Here is a 22041-nt window from a genome sequence, read left to right as displayed (position 1 = left end):
GGCCCCCAGTGGCCTAACCCAAATAGATTTGAGGCCTAAAATGTTATCAAATGTTAGATCCATGAGTTAATTGTTGTTCCTATGCTGTTTCTTAAATTATCATGACAATACTGTTGTTGTACACTGCTAGATGGATTACTTTTAATTGGAATTGTGGTGCTTAACACTTTTATCTGATGCAGAGTCATGAATTGCCGATATTGTGTAACCGTGTTTTTTATCTAACCACTATTTTACTGTTTATATTGTGCTGCTGCCTTTATGGTTTTAAACCAAAATGAAGCTGTATTGACTGACTGACTGAATATGTGTGTTCGCAAGTATGAGAGCTAACTAAACATTTTTTAGGATTTTCAGGTTTAGTATCACGGGAGAACAGCAGGAAATGTTGACTCAAATGTAGGTTAAATGTTACATTTTCAATATACCTGTTCATGATAGGATGGGGGATTCGGCAACATTTGCTTATATGCACATGAATTTGAGAATGCAGGGGCATTGGGATATGTGCTTATAGCATGTATCGAGTGGAGTGAACATAGTTTATTGACCTTTATGGTATGAATGTTCTACATGTATGGATTGGATTATGGTGATTTATCTGGCATCATAAGTATGGCAGGTATTATAGAGCAAAATGTGCTCTGTGGATAAATAAGTATTGACTAAACATGGAGCTGGATCGGGAGGCATCATGGGTGCAACAGTTGTTATAGTTTAAAATCGGTTGCGTAGTTTCTTAGTAGTGACTACACGTGGAAGTGGGTCCAGAGTGAGGAATGGTTGCTAATGGCGAATGGTGCAAAGGTGTTGTGGTGTTATGAAAGCATCATTGGCGTCCCAGGAGCCACATAGCACAGGTGCTCTAGTTTAGTGAAGACTTCACATGGGTCATGTTTAAGGAGTGGTGAATGGCGAGTGTTTTGTCATAAAGACATAAGACATAAAACATCATGGAAAATAGTCACAAAGGAAGGCTGCAGAGACTGACCACATACCTAAACCCACACGAAAGCCCAATTTACTCTCCGACTCGCACGAACCGGACAAACATATCCAGACAGGCAGATGCATCTAGATAGACGCTGGCCTGCGTCGCATCTAGATAGGATCGATTGAAGGACAACATGCCCGCACCTAGAAAAACGTGAATGCTAACATGGGCCACACCTAGAGTTGTGAACACCAGCCTACGTGGCGCTCAGATGGAATTCTGAATGTTAGCATGTCCACACCTGGACGGGTCTCCAGACACTAGCCTGCGCCGCATCTGGGTGGGAGTGTGAGTGTTGGCATGACCACACCTGGATGGAGTCCTGAGCGTTGACCTGCGCCACGTCTGGATGGGAATGTGAGGGCTGGCAAGTGCCACACTCAGACAGAACTGTGAATGTTAGCAAGGTAAAAGTCAGGTAACCCACTAACCAATATAAACTCAAACTCTGCATACTTATCTCACTCAAAATACGCACACAACCATCTCTCGCACAACAAGCCGCACGCACTTCACAACACTGAAACACCACGTAATCCGGAACAACAGCACACGCGGACTGACTCCGATCCGATACCCGCACCAAAGCTCAGAACCCGGTGTATACCAAGTTGAAGCTGCCAACAGAACACCACTCCTCTCACTATCTAACTCCCTTCTTCACCTTACGCCTGGGGACCAATTCCGTTGGTGACGGTGCGCGGTACAAATACCTTTAACATTTAACATTTTAACATAAAGGAGCTGCTGGAGTGCACGGAGATATGGAGCCTGTCCTGTGCATTTGGGGAGTGTGAGGAGATATGATGGGAAGAGATGTGTTTTGTGGGTGTAGGCGTGTTTGTATGTTTTTTTTTAAAGAGAGGAGATGTTTTGTATGTGTGCTCTTGTCATTTATCTTATAGGTACATGAGTGATGTCAGGATATGTGATGATTAGAATGGATGCATGGAGGTAGAATCTTTGTGATTGTGTTGATGTGGGATGTTTTTACCCATGTATCCAAGCCCTACCATAAAACTGTGCATTACTGGCATTGAAAACATCATGATGGCCAGAACTCCCCAGAGAGTGCACAGGGAAAACATGAAGAATAGGCTGCCACCCATTTTTGCCTATGTTGTGAGCACAGGAGGGCACTGCCCAAAACCACCATTGGGCTACACACACAGTAGCCTGAAACCATTGGGAATGGCAATGCTGATTGCCAAAAGCAACCCAGAACTGTGGGGAATTCACTTTCTTAATGTCAAAAATGGATGCAATACTGGTGCTCACCACTATCAGAAAGCCGGCGTTTTAAAACCACCAGACTTTTGTGTAAAACTGAATAAATGAACCCAAACCAGGCCAAGGAAAGACTTGCTAAGAGGTGGATACAATGTAAAACTATATTCTGAAATGACTTGAAGGAAGTAATTATTTAATGTATATATAAAAAATAGCGGGGGATGTCAGCAGCTTAAGTGAATTTGGGTTTAAAGCCACTAAAATCGAAATGTTTAGAATAAATGAGTGACCTACTTGTGAGTGTCACATAGGTTGCAATTGTTTAAATGTCATAGTTTTGAACTTAGAATCAACATTCTAGCTGCATGTGCAAAAAGTGTAAATTGGATTTGAATGTAGAAAACTGGGAACTAAAGTGACATTTAGCTGAATTCTGCCTGACAACTACCCCCGACAGGAGTTGAACTGGCTCAACAACTCTTCCCAGGCCTGGCTGCCTTCTGCTGCCCCTGCCAAAAGGAGATGACACCTCTCTGATTGGATTAGGGGAGGAGCACCTGGGGACTGCAGGAAATTGAACAAAGCCCTGCCCTGGCTCAGGCAAATGTTATATTGGGGGGATCGTCAAAATGGCTTCCTCTTGGGAGAAACTGGGAGGGGCAGTGCCTGTGAGAGCAAGCTGAGCTTGGGGGAAGTGGATAAACCAGAAATTCCACCATGTGCTTTGGAAAACCACACCCCTTTGGGGCAAGAGCATAATTTTAAAAAGATGGATAATTCACAGTGCGGACTTGCCAAAAATTATATAAATAACATCATCATTCTTGGGATTTTTCTGTGCACATTTTAAGAGGTGTTAGGACCCTGTGGGATGTTCTTGGGGATAGTAGCAGAAAAAAGGTTGTTACTCCAAATGTATGCATGTTAAAAATCTGACACTTTATCATCTGAAACCCATATCCCTGGTGCACATTTGTGTAAAATCTGGAAAGGTTTAGAGGTTGTTACCTGGATGAAAAGGGGAGAATTCTGTCATAAGTGGACATGACATCGTACAAAGACAGGGATCGGATGGTTTGGTGCTACAGAAAATATGTTAACTGGACCTATAATATTAGAAAAATTGTACATAGATAAACATGTATTTGGGTCAGAAAAAGATTTGTGTGCAATTTGACAAGGGGAGGTTCCTCTGACCATAAAACCTACAGCATCACTCTGACACTCCATTTCTTTCCCCCAATCAAGGGAGAGAGGAAACCTTGGCCAATGATAAGTGAGAGGGGCAGGCTTAGCTAGGCCCAGGCACACACCTATTTTCAAAACACATAAAAGGAACATTGAAACCCAGGTAGAGACATTCACTTTCCACTTTCTTGTGGGACGCTTTGCCGGGAGACTTCAGACTTCACATCCAGTGATCCAGACTTCAAATCCATCAATCTCCAGAGACCAGAAATTAACTCCAGAATTTGTAGCAGAGAGGCCTGAATCCACAAGCTGAATCCTCTTCAGCAGGCCTCAAAACCAACCAAACTATTCAACAGCCGGGCGAGCTGTTTGAATTCTTTGCCAAGAACTTTTGCAAGAACCTGTAGCAGTATCCAGAAAGCAGTGCTGTATCCGGAACCAGAGACCAGATCGCTGTGAAGAACTGCTAGCAGAAGTCCAGCCAATCCTGACCCGATCGGTGACGAAGTCGCATTCCTGTCCAAAATCTAATGTGAGTACCCAGCTAGCACTGTGCCAAAACCAATCTCTTAGTTTAAAATAATCTAATCCAAACTATTTTAGCTTGTTAGAACTGCCTCCTAGAATCGTGTCATTCTGTCATCTTTAAAACTGAAAACTGTCATCTGTCATTCTGAGCTTTAAAATTTCAAATCCGAAAAACTACCTTTACTAAATCGACCGTATCTCAGGTACCGTTTGTGCTATGAACGAGATTTAACTGTCATCTTAAAGCTAAGATTCTAAGCTTTCCAACAAGCCTAGAACTGACTTCCTACTCCTTAAAGTGCTTCCGTAATTGCGCTCGACGCACGCAACTAAATTTGCCACGATTTGACATTTTGCTTAATTTAAGCCATGTGTAAAAATATTTGTCCTTGCTTTCCTTGCTGAAATTTTAGTGCAACCTGACAATCATTCATAGAGCATTGCTAAAGTTATCCTGAACTAATATAAAGTAGCCATCACCTACCCTGAACCTCCTAGAGGGAATTAAAAGCAATTTTAGCACCTTTTTCAATTCATTGTTATTACATTCTAAGCATTTTGGGCCTGTGTTTAAAACTCCCACCTGTTTCCTCTAAGCTTGCTAGGGGGGAACTGAATAATATTTGATTGCATTCCTGAGAACTGTGTGCTTTCCTTCCATCTCTTTAACTTGCATAAAGGGGGGGGGGTGAATTGTCAAAGAAAAGTGATTACATTGTCTTTTGTTGAAGTCATATCAAGTTTATTTTCTGTACTGCATTTGCATTCATCATTGCATTGTCCTTGAAGCCATAAAAGCATTCTCAGCTACTTTATCCTCTCTATATCACTTCTAAGCCATCAAAAAGAGTGTACCACTGTAACATTATCCATTGTTGATCACTATCATCTACACAAGTGTGCTATCAAACATTAATTTATTATAAAAGTGATATATATATATATATATATATATATATATATATATATATATATATATATATATTTATATATATATATATTGTTTAATTTTAAAATAAACCTTTTAATTTGCAAAACAAACCTACTTATTGGCTCAGTGGGGTCAGGGGGATTCTAAGAGAGGGGTGTTATATAAGGGTGGTTATCCAGAGTAAAGGAACTGGACATAAAAATATATCAATAAGGGTTTCCCTCAGCATCCCAGACTAGGCATTGACTTAGCTGTAGTGTTGAATTGAAGTCGCTTACAAAGTGGGGGCTCGTAGCCGGGGATTCTGGATTAGGTTTACCACTTGTGCAGCTTAATACAGTGTGCCAACTGACCGCATACACATATCCGGTTAGATCACCACGCTGTTTTACACTGTTAAAGCACTCCTCAATGGAACGCTCTAAGGAAACTGTCTGTTGTGCAAAATAAAATACAAACTTCTGTAAGTCAGGAAGGAACTCAAATTCCAGAATGACGACCTTGGTAGATATGAAGATAGCTAGGGAGCACCTCTTACATAAACTGTTTGTGAGAGTTGAATGGTCTGAACAGGACCAAAATGTATGGTTGCAGGCGATCACACAACAGGTCACTACAACTGGGTCAGATACGTGGAGAGATCAGGGTCCCTTACATGTGGCCCTGAGTGAACTATATATGGCCCCTAAAGCCAAGGATGAGCACAAGATTGCCAGGTTACGGCATATTTATATTTACATATGGGAGCCATGCAGGACAAATGTGCTGAAGGCCAAGATCTGGCAAATAGGCAACAGATGGCGTTAGAAAAGGCCCAATATGAACTGGTCTCTTCTGAGCAGAGGCTGCACAGAAGCCAGGAGTCAGAAAACAAGAGTAGACAATACATCATTAAAATGAAGGAGGATATGGATATCCTGCAACAGGAAAAGGCTGACCAGGATACCAAAATTCTGGCTTTGCAGAAGGAGCACCAAGACAGTTTGGACTCCTTACTGCAGAGCCAGAAAAATCTGAAGCAACAGATAGATTTCAACAGGGCATGCACAATGCAGGTAGCCACCCTGCAAAGCCAATTGGATAGAGAAAAAGAGGAGAGCAATAAACTGATTCTGAAAGACCTGGACACCCAGACAGAATTTCAGGAAGAGCGCCAGAAAGCTGGTGCCTTTCAAAGGCAGAGGGACGACCTGGCGGCACAGATGCAGGCTCTTAGTCAGGAAAGGGACACCTTAGACCAGGAAGTCTGCCAATTAAAAGAAAACATTGAAGAAAATCACCTGGCCCTCCAGGGGCTTGGTGACCTCCAAAAAGAGCATCACGACTTGCTTTAGCACACCAGGAGGGTGGAAGATGCTCTGGCAAGAAAGGAGCAGGCCGGTAGGGATGGGACTCAGGAGGTAACCCTCCTGCAGCAAAGACTGGCCCAGTTTTCCAGGACCAATCAGGAGGCACAGAGAGAGAATGAGGCTCTAGGTCAGCACAATGATAGGCTCCAGCAACAGGTAGCCATGCAGGAGAGACTGATAGAGTCTAGTAAGGCCTTATCTGAGGAACTGAAAGCGCAGGCTCTTGCATTGCAACAGGGAGCAGGGGCTGATAGAGATGAGGTTCGCTGGGAAAGGGAAACGCCTGAGCATAACCTCAGGAGCCCTAGTACCAGAGGCCTTCATCTCTCCCAGTCCCTGGACTCTGCCACCCCCATGTCCCCTGGCGCACATGAGCACAGGGCCGCAGGGATGGCAGATTACTATCCAGCCAAAAGGATGGGGCTCATAGGCCAGTACCACCCAGGAATGGATGGGCGGGCATCCGGGTATGGGCACCTAAGTACAGTGCAATTTAGTGGGGAACCCCAGGAAATTAGGCCCCCTAAGGGCATCCTAAAAACCTCTGCCCAGTTAGGTCACTGGGGGGTACCCATCAAATCCTGGTAGCAAGGAGGGATCTGAAGACTCCTCTGAGCATCACAGGACACAGGAGACCAGGTCCCCACATTCTGCCAGCTATTCCCAGGCTCGCAGAATCCGGGAAAACCTGGAAGATCAGACGGGCACCTCTGGTAGCAGTGCTTCTGAATCAGAGGATGAATGGACCAGGGTTACCCGAACCAAAAAGACCAATAAGGTGAAAAGGGCCTTGCTTAAGGACCCCTTAAAACAGATTAAGGCCATCAGGAGTGTCATCACGCCTTATCATAAGAACGCCAAGTATTCTGTTTGGGAACACTTGGAGCTCTATGAGCAAATGATGGAGACTTTCCATTTGAAGGGCAGCAGTAGCTGCATCCAGTACGTCAAATGGACATTCTCCCTTGAATACTCCAGTTTCTTTGCGGGGCTGGAGGACCAAAACCATTCAAGATGGTCCACATATAGGGCGGCCATCTTGAAACATTTTTCTGTACATAGAAATCCCCAAGAGGCTCGCAAGGCAGCCTACAATTTGCAATGTGGGGATGATCAGGCCCCACAAGAATTCGCGCAAGAATTGAAGCGTGCCTTTGCGTAGACCACCAGAAGGGTGCGCATGGACAGCAGAGAATTCATCAACACATTTTTCCATGCTCTTCCCAAGTACATAATGACTCAGCTCACGAGAAAAGATCTTTAGACTGGGTCATTGAGCAAGCCACCCGGATCTATGAGGTTCAGAAGCCCATAGAAAATAAATGTAATGCGCAGAAAAACCCCAAAACCAACAGCACCCCTGCTGCTGCCAAGGTGGCAGAGGTAAAGGTTGCCCCCATTTTAGATTTGGAGATGGGGGGGGCCTAAAAACCTGCCTGCACCAAATAATTCACAGCCCAGAAGGCCCTCGGGTCTGTCACAGACAGGGAGTCGAGGAGGTAGTCCCACAAATGGGGTCCCCCGCTCCCCTGACTATGTAAGTCCCTGCTACAAGGGAAACCGACCAATCCTGGGTTATGTGTGGACTCCTCCAGCCCAAGAGGGGGGATCCAGCCAAGCACCTGACCCAGGTAACTTCCCTCCCAACTTCCCACAGGAGGGCAGAAATTCCCCAAACACTGGGCGAAACTTTTTTCCCAGGTATCCACACAATTTCCAACCCCAAAACCATCCATCCTTCTTTCCCCAATTCCCTGATCCCAGACAACCTAATCCGGGAGAGGGGAGGCCAAGGGTGGAGGGGTACCCAAATCTTCCCAACCCAGGGTATTACCAGAGAAGGGATAGCTACCCTTCCCGGGATCAGCCCAGGGGAGAAAACAGGACCCCGTATCAGCCTGAGCGGGTTTCACAGTTAGAGCGCCAGGTCCAAAATATGGCACGGGATCTGGGTCACATACTGAGGGCTCAACAGAACCCTCCGATGAGCATGCCACCGCAGAATGCCCCAAACTCTGGACCTGGTGCTCCAGAACAATGACGGGGGCAGCACCCCGATAACCCACTGGTTCCAAGGGAGGAGACACAAGGGGAAGGGGGATGTAAAGCCTTGGAGGAAGCTTCCTTCCCAACTTGTAAACAGCCCCTGGAAAACCAGGAACCGGAAACAAAATCTCCTACCCCTGAAAGTCTGCCACCCAAAGAGCAAAGAGGAGGTAGGAGAAACAAAGAACCCAAACAGACCCACTTTGTGGAGGAGGTACAGGTCTTCCAATTTGAGGGAGAGGGATCCTCGGAAGATCCTGGGAATAGGATCTTCTCCTTCAGAGATGGGGGAACTCCTCCCAAGGAAAAATGGGTCCCAAGAGATTCCAATCCAGACCGGGTAGATGTGGGGATTGAGCTGTCGCCGCCCATCATCCTATCCCAGAACCAACAATACCAAAATCCCAGGGGTCAAACCCATCCTGATGACTGCCTCCAAAAAGGGGGGGGCGGCCCAGAACCCGAAACCATTTCCAGTTGCCAACTTTTTCTTTCAGATTCCCCAGGCTCTTCACAGAATTCTGCCCAAATCTCTTCGCTAGCAATGTCCAAAACCAGAAAATTAGCCCACCAGTTGTCCGAAAATGTGCATTATCTGTGCCCCCTTGAGGAGAAGGAGGGAAGATACTATGCCCCGGTACAAGTACAGGGGCAAGATACATTTTGGCACTGGTGGACACTGGATCCCAAGCTACCCTTCTGTCCAAAAGGCCTTTGATGAACTAAATGCAGGAAGAGGGGAGAATTACCATATTCCTCTCACCTCTCTTCCTGGACAACTGCAGAACTTTGACGGGAAGGAAATTCCTGTTGAGGGGACTGCAGAATTGGACATCAAAATTGGGCGACACAATGTGAAACACCTGGTCATAGTAGTGACTCCAGAAGGCACCCCTTGTTTACTAGGGAATGACCTCCTGAGAAGGTTGTTACCCCTAATAGATTGCGTGAACAAGGTCCTCTGGACCCAGACCAGCCGACCAATAAAATTAAAACAGAGTGTCAACCATGTTAGTTTAAATGGCACCTGCCACATGGTTGAACAAAAATCTGACCAAGTAGAATTTCACTTCCAGAACAACCAAATTCCAGTCGTGACAGTAATAGCAGTAGGACAACAGACTGGTGATGGGGGGTCCTCTCCATTTCTGAAAATCAACCTTCCTTCCAGTTTAAGGTGGTATTCCACACTGGAAGGAAACATTCTGAAATTCTTTACCAATCCACAATCAGACACTCCCACTCCCATAGTCCAGAAAGATGTGAAATCAGCTCAGAGCCTGGCCCATATTCAGCAAATTGGAGAGCAGTTGTTCATCCCTGTTCAGTTAAATGATGGGAAGGACTCTGCTCTCGCTCGAGTGTGTGTGAACAACGGTAAGAGCTTCATCAGCGAAGCCATGTTCCGCCAACTCCCAAAAAATCCAGCCATTCCCACATTCAAACTGATAGACAAATGGGAAATGGACCTGGAAGCACCCAATTCCAAACATCTCCTGCCAAGCAGGTGTATGCTCAAAATCTCCATTGGCAACAAGAGCATAGTCCATAATTGTTGGGTCGTGCGAGACGTCACTGCCGCCTTTTACTTAGGCAGTGACTATCTCAATCGCTTTGCCATTGGTTTGGACCTAATAAACTTCAAAGCTTGGTCCCGATTAGCGGATAATCCCATGGGCTTTGATGATCCAGAAAAAGCATTTAAGTCAGCTCAATTGCTACCTTATGCAGTTGAAATTCAGATTAAAGAGGAAGTCACCATCCCAGAAAGGACCTGACAATTCTCCCTGGAAGTGAAAGTTAAAAGAGGACAAAAATTGAAAAACCCTGATGCTTATATTCATCTAAATGCTTCTCTCCAACAGCAAGGGTTAGGGGTAAACCCAACACCATTAGTCAACATAGAACATGACACCATTCCAATAGAGGTGGATAACAGCGACTTAAAGAGTATTACTCTAGCCGCACGCACCATTATTGGAATGGCGGTTGATGACCGACATTTCTCCATTGATTTAGGAAATTAACTGTTAGGACCAATCGCCAAGGACTGTTTTGACAGTGACAGTGAGGACAATACAACACCAGACAGGATTTTCACCCGGCATGGGGGGAACTTCCTGGTGTGCACTTCTTGCCCTTATGGTAAGGAAGATGCGACTTGTGACTTCAGGAGGGATGAGGTGATTTTCCAGGTCCATGAGGGCTGCCTTTCCCACCTGAAGCCTCCAGTCCAAATCAGCACTCTGACCAGGGACTTCTCCACCCAGCTGGAGGAGGCCGCTGAGATAGCAAAACCAGAAGTCTTTCCAGGCTTCAGGCAGATGGTGGAAGAGAGAGTCAACCTGGCTGATGCCTGCGTGACTCTGGAACAGAAGCAAACGTTGAAACAAGTTTTCTTGGGTTCCAAGATCTCTTTGCGGTAGACTCATATGACTGTGGTCGCACCGACATCCACACAACAACAATTCCCACGGACCCTGGCATGACTCCAGTGTTTATGAAGCAATATCGCTTGCCTCTCGCATCCATGGAGTCCCTTACTGAAATAATTAAGAGCCTTGAGTCCCGGGGAATAATCCGTTCAGTCCACAGCACTTTCAATAATCCGGTGCTGGGAATATTGAAGCCAAACGGCCAGTGGAGACTCTGCGCCGACCTTAGGGAGCTCAACAAACGGGTCCATACTTCCCGATGGCCTCTGCCCTACATTGACCAAGGGCTGGCCCAGATCCAGGGGTCACAGGTATTCACTGCAATAGACCTGACCAATGGATACTGGACCGTGCCTGTCAGTAGGGAGGACCAATACAAACTGGCTTTTACCTTTGGGGGCCAGCAGTACACATGGACCCGGACACCCTTCGGATACCTCAACTCCGGCAATAAATTCAACATTTTCCTACATAAGGCCATGCCCGACCTGGGTGCGAGGGGTAACCTGGCTTATGTAGATGATGTCCTCATCAAGAGGTTATCTGTGGAAGAACACATAGCAGAGATCGTTATGTTCTGACACAGTTGAGGGCCGCCGGAGCAAAACTTTCCTTTCAGAAAGCACAGTGGTGTAGAACCCGTGTTAATTTCTTGGGGCATGGGATTACTCCTCAGGGTCTCTGTCCCCAGGAAAAGAAAGTGGAAGCACTTCAGAAACTGAAAGACCCCACAACTCTGCGGGAACTAAGGAGCCTCCTTGGACTGACTAATTACAGCAGAAAGTTCATTGAGGGCTACGCAGAGATCACTAGACCCCTGATTCATCTCCTGAAGGGGGGGTCAAGTGGGAAGGGGGTCCAGAACAAGCCGAGGCAGTAAGACAACTCAAAAGAAGCGTCTCACAAGCGCCGTGCCTAGCTTACCCTGTCAGAAACAAGGAGTTCTTCCTGGAGACAGGGTTCTCTAATACGTGCTTGACGGCAGTATTATACCAAAAGCATGACAAGGTCAATAAAGTAATCTCTTATGCAAACAAAACTTTATCCTCTGTGGAGGAAAAATTCAACGATTGTGAGAAGGCACTCCTGGAAACGGTGTGGGCATTGAAGAATTACCGCCCGTTCATCCAGGGGGAACACATCATAGTGGAGACTCCACACCAGCCTCTGCAATATCTCCAAAGTGACAGAATCTGGCCCGGAAATGTGAGTAATTCTCGAATTAGTTCCTGGATTCTGTCAATGCAAGGTTTTCCTGTGGAGGTCAGATATGGCCAAAACAAGAAGAGTCCCCTCGCGCAAGGCCTGGCTGACTTGCATGATTGTGCCAGAGAAAATTGTCTCGAGGACGAAAGTCTAAAAATCAAGGACAACATGGAGGCATACCTTAATTCCCCACACAAAGTCTTTGAAGAAGACAAGTGTGAGGGAATGCCCACTGTCTATGTGGATGGATGCTCTTACCATGTTGACAACAACGGGGAGAAAGAACTGGTGGCTGGCGTAGGGAATGCATGCCTGAAGGAGTTTCCAGAACCCTCCGCTGGGTACAAAATTGGTCCCCGAAGTAGTCAGGTAGCAGAGTTGATGGCTGTGCATCAAGCCATCCTCACTGCTGTCCAACATCAACTCCACGAACTGGTCATAATCACAGATTCGGATTATGTACGGAACGGGTTCGTGGAGCACCTGGTTAACTGGAAAACCAGAGGCATGCTATGTGCTAATAACAAACCTTTGAAACATGGGAAGTTAATCCAAAACATTGATGATCTGTTCACATCGAATGAGATGACCATCAACTGGAAAAATATCAAGGGTCATTCCAAAGTAGAGGGACCAGACAAAACTGGAAATGGCTTAGCTGATCAGCTGGCCAAAACCAGGGCCATCCAAGGGGATCTAATAGAGATTGAGTCCCTGTTGGGGGAAATCCAGGTCACTGCTATCACTAGGTCCCAGACAAACGCTCACAATGATCTTTAAACTGCACAATGGAGTAAGGAGACCCCTGATGCTGATTTGATTACAGCTCAGAAGGGGGATCCAATTATTGGTACGTTTTACAAACACCTTGAGGACCCTGAGAAGTTTCCCCTGACGGATACCGATTACATTGGGAAAGAGGACCTAAGAGTGTTGATAAAATGTCCAAAAAGGTTCCCAATCCAAGACTGTTTGTTGGTAAGGAAATCCCAAGATGGCCATGATCAGTGGGTGGTTCCTACCTCATTCCGAAGCCTGATGTTAAGTCACGCACATGATGCAGCCACCGCCAGTCATAGGGGGTTTCATACAACACTTGAAATTTTAAGAGAGATTGCATACTGGCCACATATGGGCCAGGACCTCAACCAATACTTGAAGGGGTGTCTTGTGTATGCACAATTTCAGCCAACATCCCTCACACACTGGGCGCCCCTCCAAAAGAGGGGAATGATACTGCTATGGTCAGATTTGCAAATCGACTTTGTAGGCCCTGTTTTTCGCTCGTCTAGAAGAAACAAGTACATGCTGACCGTCACATGCTTGTTAACCAAGTGGGTGGAATGTCTCCCGGCCCCAAACTGCAAGGTCGAAACAGCAGCTGGCCTGATGATTAACCACATCTTTTCCCGTTTTGGTCTACCTCAAAGGATTGAGTCAGACAGAGGTAGCCATTTCACCAGCGAGGTAATGACAAAGATGTGGGAGATACTGGTGGTTAAAAGGAAGCTACACATTGCTTACAGGCCAGCTCCTTCTGGAGAAGTAGAGAGATACAACCGAACCATTGTAAGCATCTTAAAAAAGTTTGTGGCAGATTCTGGGCCAAGTTGGGATATCCGATTACCTCTGGTCCTAATGTCCCTCAGATCTACGCCTTCATCTGCAACTAAAATGTCACCATTTGAGTTGATGACCGGACGCAAGATGGTGCTTCCCCAGCATTTTCTCTACAGGACCCAAGAGCAGACACTGATAAATGCCTCCACAACTCATGAGTATGTGGAGAATTTAAGGAAACACCTTCAGCATGCTTTTGTCTATGCTCAGCGGAATCTAGAAAGATCAGCTGATAGCATAAAAACCCACTACGACCTGAAGACCACCAGGAAAGAATATACTGTGGGAGACCAAGTCTATCTATACAATTTCCAAAGGAACCAGGCCAAACAGCGAAACCTTTTGCCTACATGGAAGGGACCGTTTGAAATTATAGACAAAATCTCCCCTGTAGCCTATAAGATCCGCATCCCCAAAGGTAGTCTGGCGGAAGGGGAAGACAAGTGGTTCCATATTAATCAGCTAAAGTGTTGCCATCCCAGGCACACTCTGCAACAACTGGAGGAATCCTCTGGAATCCCAGACGGGACCTCTCCAGATTAATCCAGTTTCAACCTAAAATATCCCACAGATAGTCTCTGAAATATCATGATTCTGGTATGTCAATATTTCCTGTTATATCCTGTTTTTTAAAACAAGACTGAAAAATGTAACCGGATGTATAAAATGTATGTGTTCGCCACACCATTAATAGTGGTGGAGAAATGTCTAGGAATATGTATTGCCGCTTTGCTTTGTCATCCTAGGAGAAAGAAAACCCGGAGACTGACCACAGAAGGCGACCTGGGGACCGGTAGTGAAGATCCGAGGGGCCCGGGGTACCGCCCAATTCTCCCATCAGGACCAGCAAGGAGAACTGATTGATCGACTGGAGGGAGGAAAAGATTCTGAACTGTGCCATCTACGGAATTGGAAGAAGATGAGGCGAACATCCCAGATCTTGCGAGTTCCATCAGTGAAAGATCAGAATGGCCATCGCAAGAGGGGGGGGGCTTGTGGGATGTTTTTACCCATGCATCCAAGCCCTACCATAAAACTGTGCATTACTGGCATTGAAAACATCATGATGGCCAGAACTCCCCAGAGAGTGCACAGGGAAAACATGAAGAATAGGCTGCCACCCATTTTTGCCTATGTTGTGAGCACAGGAGGGCACTGCCTAAAACCACCATTGGGCTACACACACAGTAGCCTGAAACCATTGGGAATGGCAATGCTGATTGCCAAAAGCAACCCAGAACTGTGGGGAATTAATTTTCTTAATGTCAAAAATGGATGCAATACTGGTGCTCACCACTATCAGAAAGCCGGCGTTTTAAAACCACCAGACTTTTTTGTAAAACTGAACAAATGAACCCAAACCAGGCCAAGGAAAGACTTGCTAAGAGGTGGATACAATGTAAAACTATATTCTGAAATGACTTGAAGGACGTCATTATTTAGTGTATATATAAAAAATAGCGGGGGATGTCAGCAGCTTAAGTGAATTTGGGTTTAAAGCCACTAAAATCGAAATGTTTAGAATAAATGAGTGACCTACTTGTGAGTGTCACATAGGTTGCAATTGTTTAAATGTCATAGTTTTGAACTTAGAATCAGCATTCTAGCTGCATGTGCAAAAAGTGTAAGTTGGATTTGAATGTAGAAAACTGGGAACTAAAGTGACATTTAGCTGAATTCTGCCTGACAACTACCCCCGACAGGAGTTGAACTGGCTCAACAACTCTTCCCAGGCCTGGCTGCATTCTGCTGCCCCTGCCAAAAGGAGATGACACCTCTCTGATTGGATTAGGGGAGGAGCACCTGGGGACTGCAGGAAATTGAACAAAGCCCTGCCCTGGCTCAGGCAAATATTATATTGGGGGGGGTTGTAAAATGGCTTCCTCTTGGGAGAAACTGGGAGGGGCAGTGCCTGTGAGAGCAAGCTGAGCTTGGGGGAAGTGGATAAACCAGAAATTCCACCATGTGCTTTGGAAAACCACACCCCTTTGGGGCCAGAGCAAGATTTTAAAAAGATGGATAATTCACAGAGCGGACTGCATGTTAAAAATGCATGTTAAAAATCTGACACTTTATCATCTGAAACCCATATCCCTGGTGCACATTTGTGTAAAATCTGGAAAGGTTTAGAGGTTGTTATCTGGATGAAAAGGGGAGAATTCTGTCATAAGTGGACACAACATTGTACAAAGACAGGGATTGGATGGTTTGGTGCTACAGAAAATATGTTAACTGGACCTATAATATTGGAAAAATGGTACATAGATAAATATGTATTTGGGTCAGAAATAGATTTGTGTGCAATTTGACAAGGGGAGGTTCCTCTGACCATAAAACCTACAGCATCACTCTGACACTCCATTTCTTTCCCCCAATCAAGGGAGAGAGGAAAGCTTGGCCAATGATAAGTGAAAGGGGCAGGCTTAGCTAGGCCCAGGCACACACCCATTTTCAAAACACATAAAAGGAACATTGAAACCCAGGTAGAGACATTCACTTTCCACTTTCTTGCGGGACGCTTTGCCGGGAGACTTCAGACTTCACATCCAGAGATCCAGACTTCAAATCCATCAATCTCCAGAGACAAGAAATTAACTCCAGAATTTGTAGCAGAGAGGACTGAATCCACAAGCTGAATCCTCTTCAGCAGGCCTCAAAACCAACCAAACTATTCAACAGCCAGGCGAGCTGTTTGAATTCTTTGCCAAGAAATTTTGCAAGAACCTGTAGCAGTATCCAGAAAGCAGTGCTGTATCCGGAACCAGAGAGAACCAGAGACCAGATCGCTGTGAAGAACTGCTAGCAGAAGTCCAGCCTATCCTGACAGGATCGGTGACGAAGTACGCATGCCTGTCCAAAATCTAGTGTGAGTACCCAGCTAGCACTGTGCCAAAACCAATCTCTTAGTTTAAAATAATCTAATCCAAACTATTTTAGATTATTAGAACTGCCTCCTAGAATCGTGTCATTCTGTCATCTTTAAAACTGAAAACTGTCATCTGTCATTCTGAGCTTTAAAATTTAAAATCCGAAAAACTACCTTTACTAAATCGGCCGTATCTCCGGAACCGTTTGTGCTATGAACGAGATTCTAAATTTGCAGCGATTTGACATTTCTCTTAATTTCAGCCACGTGTGAAAATATTTGTCTTTGCTTTCCTTGCTGAAATTCGTGTGCAACCTGACAATCATACATAGAGCATTGCTAAAGTGATCCTGAACTAATATAAAGTGGCCATCACCTACCCTGAACCTCCTAGAGGGAATTAAAAGCAATTTTAGCACCTTTTTCAATTCATTGTTATTACATTCTAAGCATTTTGGGCCTGTGTTTAAAACTCCCACCTGTTTCCTCTAAGCTTTCTGGGGGGGAAGTGAATAATATTTGATTGCATTCCTGAGAACTGTGTGCTTTCCTTCCATTTCTTTACCTTGCATAAAGGGGGGGGGGGATTGTCAAAGAAAAGTGATTACATTGTCTTTTGTTGAAGTCATATCAAGTTTATTTTCTGTACTGCATTTGCATTCATCATTGCATTGTCCTTGAAGCCATAAAAGCATTCTCAGCTACTTTATCCTCTCTATATCACTTCTAAGCCATCAAAAAGAGTGTACCACTGTAACATTATCCATTGTTGATCACTATCATCTACACAAGTGTGCTATCAAACATTAATTTATTATAAAAGTGTGATATATATATATATATATATATATATATATATATATATATATATATATATATATATATATATATATATAGTTTAATTTTCAAATAAACCTTTTAATTTGCAAAACAAACCTACTTCTTGGCTCAGTGGGTCAGGGGGATTCTAAGAGAGGGGTGTTATATAAGGGTGGTCATCCAGAGTAAACGAACTGGACATAAACATATATCAATAAGGGTTTCCCTCAGCATCCCAGACTAGGCATTGACTTAGCTGTAGTGTTGAATTGAAGTCGCTTACATTGACCATAAGGTTCCACCCAGATCAGTCGGAAAGAAGGTAGCCTGTGTTGTGGGCACACATGGGTCCAGCTCTTGCTAACTTGGATTAAGCAACTCACGCAGTAGTTTAAGGAAACTGATCTCTGGAGCCTGTTGAATATACTTTACTACACTGTCCTCTGCTGATCCTTGCTGCAAATGTTCCTCCTTCAACATTTTGGCAAGGTAGCCACCACAAACATCTGTTTGTCCAACTTTGTTATGTGCATTAGCTTTGAAGACAGGCAAGGGAAACAGTCTGACTGTTGTATCTTCAAACATGTTCCAATGTCAAAATAAATTCCTTACATTTCACTGACAGTCATGCCAACCTTAACATTACTTTGTTGTTACTCCTTGCTGTCAACAGGTACTGAAGGTTTATGATGTTTGTGTGGTAGAACACCTACTGCATAACCATCAAAGTGCTAATTATCCCAAATGTTTGCTAAAATTTCCCTAGTGAGCACAGAGTAAATATTTGGAGCATTTCCTTCACTGAGAGTCATAGATTCAAAGGCCATGCCATACTCGTAATGGGTGTACTTCGTAATAAGGATCGCACCTAAGAATTAGTCACTGGTATGCACTCTTACCATGGTTCTCTTTTGGGATCAGGCGGCTGCAGGCATGAGACAGGACAATGTATTTTTTCATATTCCTGAAGGCTGTGTCTACTCCCTCATGCCAGTAAAAGCCTTTATTGATGAAAGAGTGCATCTTCTCTGTTCCAGCTCTCACTAGCATACTGTTCATGCTGCCCCGTTTATTATAAATGACTAAGGGCCTTATCTGACAGCCTCAGATTCTATTGACACGACCTTCAACCATCGCTTCTTTACATGTTGCACCAATTGTTAAACAATACCCATATCCCCATATCCCCTTGTCAAGTAGATCAGATCCTACTTCTATACATGTTAACATGGCTATGGCCAAGCACCAAAGGTCCATATCCTATTGGTTATTCCCGGTCCATTGTATCCTCTCCTTTTATTACTGCAATCATTTATCATGCTAACAATGCATGGCTGGTTCGATGCTGTCATCTGTTCCAGCAGAAATCATTCCCAGTAAACATTCTTATGATAGTGCAAAGTGTGGAGTTTTTGTAGTTAATGGGAAAATGCTTAGAAATGCAAACGTCTTCCCCGTCACTGCTGGCACTTACCATGTGTCCCCTACTCTTTTCTTGGTACCGCCACTTCCCTTCCTTGTATATTTCCTCCCTGGCCCTCTCACATTAGCCCCTTTGACTCAGTGGTTGGTATGGCACATTTTCTTTCCCAAGCACAGGATTTGACATTACCACTAGAATCTCACGAGATTACTGTGGGATTCAACTCAGTCTGAGGAAAACTTTCTGTCCAAAACGGCTTCACCATCATGCCCCTAACTACCAATCTGCCAAAATGGTAATCTTTCCACTCCACAGCTGTAGCCTTTCATTAATCCACTAATTAACCTCATCCAACTATAATTTTGAGCACACTTCTTTTTCTGCTTTCTTCAGGATTACTGCGGGATTCACTCTCATTGAGAAAAAAATATGGCAGACATTTACAGTTTTTTGGAAAGCAGAGGGAGGAACCTTATTCTCGGACAAATATTTAAAAATCTACTGTGCTTAATGTATAATGTGGTTGTAGACCCTCCAGAGTGGGCACCTTCCCACAGAACCGGTTATTTGGCTCCCAGTCCTTTTACAAAAGAAATGATGTAGGAACTTGGGGTTTCACCCTAAATTACCCAAGGTAATCCAGATATGGACCCCTTGCTCACTGTGCTTAGAGATGCACAGCTTCACCTCACTGATGAGGCCCAACTAGACCGAAACACTTGTCTGGGTTTGCTGTTGGTTCTCTTGTTCAGAGGAGAATTGCCTAGCACTCCGGGGCTGCACTGTGGGTGGGACCAGACTGATATGCAAATTTATATTTCTCCTCAGTGAAAGGTACAGTGTGCTATAACGTGGTTGTAAACCGTTCTTAGTGGGCAACTTCCCACAGAACAGGTTATTTGGCCATTTTTGTTTCTAGTAAAGGGGCTTCCAGACCTTTATTGAGTTTGAAGGAACTTGGGGTTTCACCCAAAGTTACCAAGCGTAATCCGGACATGGACCCCTTACTCACAGCTTCACCTCACTGATGAGACCTGACTAAACTGAAACACGTGTCTGGGTATGCTGTTGATACTCTTGTTCATATGAGAAGTGCTGGACTGCCTAAGTGGTGGGTGGTATCAGACTGATATGCAAATGTATATGTCTCCTCTGTGACAATTACAGTGAGCTAAAACGTGGTTGTAGAGCCCCACGACTGCGCACCTTCCTACAGAACAGGTTATTTGGCTGTTTGTTCTCGGTAGAGGCGCCCCCAGACCTTGTTTTAATGTATTATTATTGACTTTGCTTTCATAGATATATATTTACTATCCAAATAAAGCTAATGTTAAAAAACTACTTTATGAATTTACACCCAACCAACAAAAGGCACATCTGCGTCACTTTGTGCCTAACTTGTTTCCTACTTGGTGCTACAGGTGTTCAATGGAAGCACTTTTTTCTCTATGGGAAAATGAATGGGAGTAGGCCAAAAACAGCTTTTTGTTTTCTTAATAACTTTTTAAGCATTTAACCACCAAAGTGTCCAGTTTGGAGGGGACCAGGCCACTGTTCTTTCCTGGAAATTTTCACCCAGATACGTCTGAGCCAATAGTTTTTAGCATACAAATATGGCAAAGGTCTATGCAAAATAAGGTTTACCTTAACCTTTGACTCACTAGACGGATTTAGAAGCGTTTTCCAAATAAGATCTCTGGCACAGGCCCCTCTAAACCACCAGGGAAAATTCGGTCAACTATTCAAAAGTTATTAAGCACATTAAAATAGCTGTTTTCAGCCTACTCCTATTAATTTTCCCTCACAGAAAAAAGTACTTTCAGTGAACACCTATACCAGGAAAAACACTCAAAGTATTGGCCCCAGAGAAGAAACAAGTTTGATACAAAGTGACACAGTAATTTCTATTTTTGGTTGGGTGTAAATCCCAAGTCTTTTTCATTTTTTTTAATATCTAAGGAGAAAGGACTGCCCTCGATCCACAAAAACGTTCTTATCTCACCCATTCAGTGGGTTTTCAGAAATGTAATGCAGCCTTTCTTTTTTTTTGTCCCATTGCAAATGAGTCCCATGATAATCCTATGGGATTATCAATGACATTTGTGATGTCATCTTTGATGTCCTGGGTGTTAGTCTTAGCAGTGCACGGTGGTGGCACGAGTTATGGTTGCTTATTTTACCATAACTGCTGAATTTCAGGGGTTTTCCGGTTTTACTTTGAACCATAACGTCCCTTTAACAAAGTTTTTTCACTGAATATATGTATATATATATACATATATTCAGTGAAAAAACTTTGTTAATGGGACGTTATGGTTAAGTTGCGCTACTAAAAACCTATGACATTCAGTGAAAATTCTTTGTTAAAGGGAAGTTATGGTTACAAGTATAACCAAAAAAAACCTGAAATTCGCCTGTTACGGTAAGCTAAGCAACCATAACTAGCGCTACCACTGTGCACTGCTAAGTCTAACACCCAGGACATCAAAAATGACATCACAAATGTCATTGATGACATCACTGATTTTTTCATTGAATTTCACAGGTTTTTATTAGTGCAACTTAAACATAACGTCCCTTAAACAAAGTCTTTTCATTGAATTTCATAGGTTTTTATCAGTGCAAGTTTACCATAATGTCCCTTTAACTAAGTTTGTTCACTGAATTTCATGGGTTTTTACCAGTGCATGCTATTTTACTACAACTTACTAATATCATACTTACCCCAATATAACAACACTTCAGTCCAATGTACAATGCTTCACCTTAAAACTCTGCCATTTCCCACCTTCTAGCATCATTTTTAATTCTTCTATACACTTTTTGCAACTTTCTCCACTGTTTTTGCATCTGTCGACGCCCGCCAATGGCTGATATTATCACAGACCTTCCGGACAGTGCCACGTGACCATGCGCTTGCACGCAACATGATGATGTGTCTGCGAAGGCGTCCACACTTCAGAATCGGGTCCATGCTTGGAAGGCTGTTTGGAACTGCATTTTTCGACTAATCTAGGAACTTTCAAGCTCAACATATACCCTTGCACAGCTCCTACAGGTATACTTACTCTGCATCCATTAACAATCTAGTGCAAAGCACATACTTGGAAGAGTATTAGTAAAACTGCTATTTCTCTTAAAAATGACATCAGGTATTGCCCTCTGGGGTGGACTGGCCTATAGGGAACTCTGGAGATTTCCCGGTGGGCCTCTGCATCCTGGGCCTCTTTTCTGTGGTATTTCCAAATTTTCTCATAGGAAAAGCATTGGGCTTGCTGAAAATGTGTCATATGGGGCCACTTTGAACTTTATTTCCAGGGCCTCTTTTGGTCCCCAGTAATTATTTCCAGGGCCTCTTTTAGTTCCCAGTCCAGCCCTGATTGCCCTTCCTCCTCCCCAAGAG

The sequence above is a fragment of the Ambystoma mexicanum genome, chromosome 5p (genome assembly GCF_040938575.1).
Source record: "Ambystoma mexicanum isolate Mex_15411 chromosome 5p, UKY_AmexF1_1, whole genome shotgun sequence".
Classification (NCBI taxonomy): domain Eukaryota; kingdom Metazoa; phylum Chordata; class Amphibia; order Caudata; family Ambystomatidae; genus Ambystoma; species Ambystoma mexicanum.
The sequence above is the reverse complement of the archived record's forward strand: the minus strand, read 5'-3'. Positions refer to the sequence as shown.